This window comes from Musca domestica, unplaced genomic scaffold, assembly GCF_030504385.1.
Source record: "Musca domestica strain aabys unplaced genomic scaffold, Musca_domestica.polishedcontigs.V.1.1 36, whole genome shotgun sequence".
NCBI classification, from domain to species: domain Eukaryota; kingdom Metazoa; phylum Arthropoda; class Insecta; order Diptera; family Muscidae; genus Musca; species Musca domestica.
Genome location: NW_026712318.1, coordinates 6,063,207 through 6,070,808, shown reverse-complemented (window position 1 = coordinate 6,070,808; position 7,602 = coordinate 6,063,207).

Genomic DNA, 7,602 nt, shown 5'->3' with positions numbered 1-7,602 from the left:
CATTAAATTGACATATCCGCAAATGTACCAACATTTAATAGCAAAAAATACATTTAGAAAATCTCGTAAAAATCCCAAACAATTAATACTGCAAATGGTTGAAATGCAAACACAACGAACGAAAGAAAAAAATCACGACAAAAATAGAACGAGATAAACCCCAAGTGATTTACATTGTCCGATTATAAAGAGATTTTGGATAAAAAGAAAAAAATGTATTCCGGATATCAGTTGAATTGATTTTGTTGCTGTTATTACATCGGTTTCTAAAACAAAGAATGAATTAGTTGCATATGACTGACTAAGTGCAGCACAGGCATACATATGTAGGTCTTTATTTTAAAAATAACCTCTTAAATCACACCTAAATCAATTTTTGCCAGGCATTTTCCACTTTGGGCTACGTTAATTTCATAAATTTACATAAATTGGAGTGTATGTATGTTTCAAATTTATATCCAAATTACATAATTTACATTTTAACTAATTCCCAGCAATTTTAATAGGAGGTTTCATTGGCTAATATAATACGACTTGTACGCCAATTATACAAGTAAATGTGGAATAATCGATTTTTGTAGGTAAAACCTAAGAAATACGAGTGAGATAAAAAACTGCAACAAAGTCAAAGGCCAAGATTTTTACATTTTTTTTTTTTTAATTTTATTGAATGAAAGCCAAAAATGTCGGAAATAGCATCGAATTTTAAGATAAGTTTAGATTTGTTCGAATTGGTCACCTTTGGTACGAATTATGGTCTTTAAACGGCCAATGAAACCGTCTCACGCTGCCCGAATTTTACTCTGCGGTATTTTGGCCCATTCCCGGCGAAGCGCTTGCTTGAGGTGATCGACACTTTGGTAGTTTTTAGTGGCAACATTGCTTTCCAAAACAACTCCAGACACAATACTCCAACGGATTCGTATCCGGAATCCATTGTGTTGTGGAAATAAAGCGAGGAACCTCATTTTGTAACCATTCTTGGGTGGCGCGTGCTGAGTCCTGTTGGAATGTCCAAGGTCTGCGGCCAAAATGTTTGCGTGCCCAAGGCTTTAATACACCCTCGAAAATATTTTCGTGACAATATTCGGCATTTATTCTGATGCCACGGTCGATTACGAGCGGAGAGCGACCATCGGCTGTTATGGCGGCATACACCATTACCATGACCGGCGCTTGAGTTCTGGTGGCCAATCGAAGGTGCACATTTTCAGCTGACCTCTTTGGCAAGTAAACACGATAATTTTGTTTGTTTGCAAATTGCTGGACAACGAATATTTTCTCATCGGAGACGGAGAAAACCAAATTCGACAGTTCACCACTTTCGGCTAAGCGAAGCAACCTTTAGCCTTTTTGAGTCTATTTTCTTTCTGTTGCGGTGTAAGTTCTTCCACTTTTTGTAATTTCAATGGCGAACGGAATATTGCGATATGTTCAGCTCACGAGGCACTGCGGCGCGGGTCGGCCACTGTGGCGCGGGTTTCGATCAAGTCGCTTCTTTACTTTTCGAAATATTTCTGCTGATATTTCTGTTTTCTTCCGTCCACTTCCTTGACGTCGGGCTACGATACGAGTGTCACGGTAATGAGCGATGGTACGAGACACAAAAGATTTATTTACATTTAAATGCTGGAGTGCTCTAAATGCTAGATATAATGAAATCACGAATAACTTTTTTCTGGAAAAATTTCACCAAAACGCTTTTGTACGCTTGTAAACAATATAATGAGCTGTCACTGGAATAATTTTAGCCGCTGTCGGAGGAGTGGCTTGGAAATGACAGCAGTTTGAAGTTGGTTGCAGTTTTTTCATTTCACACTGTATTTACACATAACACGAACTAAAACCACGGTTCCAGCCGGTTCAAATATCGAACCATGTTTCAAAGTTAGTGTGAGACCCCGGAACGGAACCACCCCAATTTGACAAATAATTTGCAGAACTGATTGTAAAAATGTTTTCTTTCCCTGGAGGTTATCATCCCACATCGATGGAAAACCCGTTTTCAATTATCTATTGCTGTGAAACAATCATAGATCTCTAAACGGTTTGCTGTGATTATTTCAAGGATTGGACAACTCATGCCATTCCATGATGAAGGTTATAAAATTATTATTTGGTCTACTGTTTAAAACGTACCAAGAAATTAATCCACAATTTACTTTGTTTAATTATCATTTGCAGTTATTAATGTCATTATTTCCCACAAACAAGGCGTTCCCCAAAATAAAAAAAAAAGAAACACGAACCCAGTCGACAAAGTCACAAAAATAAAAAAAATCTCTGGGGGAGCAGTAACCTTAAGACATTATAACAGCCAACCATCATCCGGTCACAAACTGAATGCAGCCAAATATTAGCCCTCCTTGAGTTGGACAAGATTGTTTTTGATGGCCTTTCTCTTTTTCATGGCAACACAGCTTTAACAAAAGAGTTGACTATTGTCTGAACTGGGAATAAAATTTGTTTTCAAAATTTAACAATTGTACTTCATCGGACCTTTGCCTGTGCAATTTGTTGGGAAATGTTGGTGGATTCCATTTTTTTGGAAACATAGAACATGAAGAGGAATGATATTCAATACACTAAGAAGTGCAAATAAATTAAACCCATAAGGCGACATTATAATAGGAGAAGTTACACTTTTGAAATTTGCAGATAGTTCTCCAAATTTATATATTTTTAAGCAAAATAGATAACTTAATTTCAAATCTTCTCCCAAAACTTAATTAATAAAAAATAAACAATATAAGAATGAGAAGAAGAAGTTCCTGCTATGAATTCTCCCATTTCTCTTTAGTAATTTGGGAACTTTTTTCATTCATGGCAGAGTTAATGTGTTAAAATCATAGCTGCCGTTGATTAGCCGACTGAAAATGTTAAACACCAAGTTAAATCATAAGCGGCGACGACGTCACCGCCAACACCGGCACAGTTCCGTCTACGCTTGCGTCTATCTGATGTGTTGTGTGTTGGCTTGAACCAAAACAGAAAAATCGCATAAGCGGAAAATGAGACACTATCATCACATGGCTTAAACAACATCTGCGTCGAATTTTCCCGCATTGTCTAGTTGTGGAGCGAAAAAAACTACACTTCTACTCCCCACCAATGCACAATGGGATGAAAGAGTTAAATATTGTGAATGAAATCCATTCATACGGCACGATTCAAAATTCAAGATAACATTACTCATTCCTTATTTCTAGATATTTGTGGAATACTCGAAAGTGCCCCTAATTCGTCAGCAAAATGTCCTCTTTAAGATTTTTGATTAATTCCAAACCAAATCGACCGAAAAAAATATATAGGAACTATATCCAAATCTGAAACGATATCAATATAATTTGACTAATCTATTTTCTGATCAAATATCGTCACACATTCCATATTTCATTGAAATCGAACATACATCGCGTGTTTGGTGCATCTAATATACGAAATCGGCGGAAAATGTATAGGGAAGCTATAACCAAACCTCAACTGATTTCAATATAATTTGGCAAATTTACTTTTGTACCAAATTCCGTAATGCATTCCAAATTGGTGCTTCAAATACAAGAAATCGGCCGAAAATACGTAAGGAATCTGAACCGATTTCAATATAATTTGGCAAATTTATTTTTGTATCGATTTCCACTGCACATTCTAAATTTGGAGTCTGTATCTATAACCGATCAACAGATCAATTCAAAATCAAAAATTTCTGGAGTTAGATCTGATTCTGATGCTCCAAGTGGAATTTTAAAAATTTATATATCCTATGTTATTTTTAGGCAATGCTGTAGTATATATGGAAATTATCAGGAGAATTTGTTTAGCAGAAAACAAACAGTCAAACGTACAAACATTTTCCTCTTTTATAGATATAGATTCAAAGTTTTCCTTTTTCAGAAAAAAATAAGAGGAAAATGTTTGCCTTCTATTCAAAAGAGTCTTCAAAATCTTCCGTTTTGAACTTTACGATATAAGGATATAAGGGAAAAAGGGAAACCATTGCACAATGGTCGCAAATCCAGTTTTTCTGTTTAAAACTATATCAACGTCATATCTAAATCCTAGAAACCAACAGTGACCTCAATATCAAATTTCAAAACTAAATCTCTAACCCTTCATTCAACGGCAAATTTAGTACAATTGACAACTTTTTAAACAACTATAGTACCCATTTCCCAACCCACCTCCAAATTTCAGTTCCAGATGTCAACAGTGACCTTTATATCACATTTAAGGATTCCAGCCTACCCCTTAACCCAATACTAAATTTAGTACTATTTCGTAAACATATGGTACATAGTACTTTTCTTAAACATATAGTACATATTTAAAACACCACCTCCATATTTCAATTCTAGATATCAACAAAGATGTCAATATCAAATTTGAGGACTCCAGCACTAACCCTTCGCCCAATACCAAATTTAGTACCGTTTGGTACTTTTCGTGCAATTATGTTACAGACTTCCAAAACTATCTCAATTTCAGATACCAACTGATACTTCAATATCAAATTTCGAGATTCCAGCTGTATCCCTTCACTCAATACCAAATTTAGTACTATTCAGTACTTATTGTACAATTTTAATACATACTTCCAAAACTTCTACCACATCTCAATTTCACATACCAACAGAGACCTTAATATCAAATTTGAGGAATTCTATCTTATCCCTTCACCCAATACCAAATTTAGTACCACTTAGTACTTTTGGTATGTACAATACAGGACAAATTTTCAAAGCACCACCATATCTCAATCCTAGATACCTACGGAGATTCCACTAACAATATTTGGGATTCCAGCTTTATCCTATCAATATTTGGGATTCCAGCTTTAATTTTCAATCAATCATATCTTAATTTTAGATACCAACAGAAGCCTTAATATCATATTTGAGGATCCCAGCTCTATCACTTCAACCAATACCCCCATTTAGTACTTTTCGTACAATTATAGTACACATTTTCAAAACCTCCTCCATATCATAACCACAGACACTAACAGTGGCATCTTTATCAAATTGCAGGATTTCAGCTCTATTTTTCACCCAATACCAACATTTCGTACCATGCGATACTTTTCGTACAATTATAGCACACATTTCCAAAACCACCCCCAACAGAGGCCACAATATGAAGTTTCAATATTTCTTCTCTACCCCTTCACCCAATACCATATTTAGTACCGTTAAGTACTTTTCGTACAAATATAGGAAGCATTCCCAAAACACCGCCAAATCTCAAACAAAGATACCATCAGCAATCTAAATATCAAATTTCAGAATCGTATCTCTATCCCTATTCTCTCCATACCAAATATAGTACCATGTAGTACTACACATGAGCAGCTACCCTTTTACAAAATTTAAGATATCAAACGCTACATGTTCAACCAGTACCTAATTGTACAACATGTAGTGCTATTTGGTACTTTTCGTGCACTTGCAGCACACATTTTCAAAACCACCTCTTTATCATAAACCAAACGCCGACAGGGACCCCAATACCAAAATTTCAAATTACCAGCTTATCTGTTCATCCAAAACGGAATTGCACCAAATTTAGTACAGTTAGTACACTTATTACACATTTCCAAACACCACCTCCTTATATCAAGTCCATTTCCAAAAGTTGATTCGGAAACCAAATTTCAACAAAGTACCGCTATCCATTCACGTAATTCCAAATTGTACCAATTTTAGTGCATTTTAATACTTTTGGTACACATTTTGTTAGAATTTCGAAAAACCCTTTAGTTTGTCTATCCCTCACAACATCGAAGACTCTCACTCCAAATTTCAAATTTCCAGCTCTAAAGTAATTTTTAGTACATATTTCCGAATTATCCGCCTTGTATCAATCAAACCGTACAAAATATGATCCTAATGCCAAATTTTAGTTCTCCAACCCAATCCCTTACCCAAATATCAAATTTAGTACTTTTTAGGACGTATTTCCAAAACCAAATCCAAATCTCAGCCCTACAGAAATTTCAGATTTTAAGCAGGATCCGTTCAAGCAACACCAAATTCAGTGACATTTAGTATTTTTGGTACGCTTGCTGACTCTATCCTAAACCTACCCACTAGCAGAGACAGTTGTTATACATTTTCTTTCATATATCAAATTACTTCACCAAATACCGTACGAAACGAAATTTATTTAATTTAGTGCTTCTAGTCCGAATTTTCAAAAATCAACCTTTCTCACCTACATTGACTTACATGCAAAATTTCAAGATTCTAACTTTAGCTGTTTCGCCCGGGGGTTTATGAATCAGTCATTCAATCACTCATTTTTATACCCTCCACCAAAAAAGGTATGGAGAGTATAATAAGTTCGTCATTCCGTTTGTAACTCATCGAAATAATCATTTTAGACCCAACAAAGTATATATATTCTTGATCAGTGTAAAATTCTAAGACGATTTAGCCCTGTCCGTCCGTCTGTCCGTCTGTTGTAATCACGCTACAGTCTAAACGAATTAAGATAGGAAGCTAAAATTTTGCACAGATCTCTCTTTTGTCTGCAGGCAGGGCAACTTCGAAGATGGGCTATATCGGTCCACGATATTGTATAGCCCCCATATAACGGTACCCCCGATATTCGGTATTTTGGTGATTTTTTAATGGAATTGTCTTAAAATCCACACAAGTGGTTCCTTGCGAGTAATTTACCCCCTGAGAGAGAATTGTCTATACAGGTCCACGATATCGTACATCCCCCATATAACGGTACCTCCCGATATTCGGTATTTTGATGATTTTACCCACATTTTTCAACGGAATTGTTTGAAAATCCACACAGGGAGTTCCTTGTGGGTACTTAATACCTCGGCAGAGAATTGTCCATACAGGTCCACGATATCGTATAGCCCCCATGTAACGGTACCCCCCGATATTCGGTATTTTGATGATTTTACCCACATTTTTTAACGGAATTGTCTGAAAATCCACACAAAGAGTTCCTTGTGGGTACTTTATACCTCGGCAGAGAATTATTTATATAGGTCCACAATATCGTATAGCCCCCATATAACGGTACCTCCCGATATTCGGTATTTTGATTATTGTATCCACATTTTTCAATGGAATTGTCTGAAATTCCACAAAAGGAGTCCCTTGTGGGCATTTTACCTCCTCAAAAAGAATTGTCTATATAGGTCCACGATATCGTATATCCCCCATATAACTGTAACCCCCGATATTCGGTATTTTGATGATGTCAGCCACGCTTTTCAATGGAATTGGCTTAAATTCAACACAAGTAGTTCCTTGTGAGTACTTCACCCCCTGAGAGAGAATTGTCTATACAGGTCTACGATATCGTATATCCCCCATATAACGGTACCTCCCGATATTCGGTATTTTATGATTTGACCCACATTTTCCAATCGTATTGTCTGAAAATCCACACACGGAGTTCTTTGTGAGCACTTTACCCCTGAAACGGAATTGTCTATATAGCTCCACAATATCGTATATCCCCCATATAACGGTACTCCCCTATATTCGGTATTTTGATGATTTTGGCCACTTTTTCCAATGGAATTATCTGAAAATCCATACATGGAGTTCCTTGTGAGTACTTTAAACGCAGACA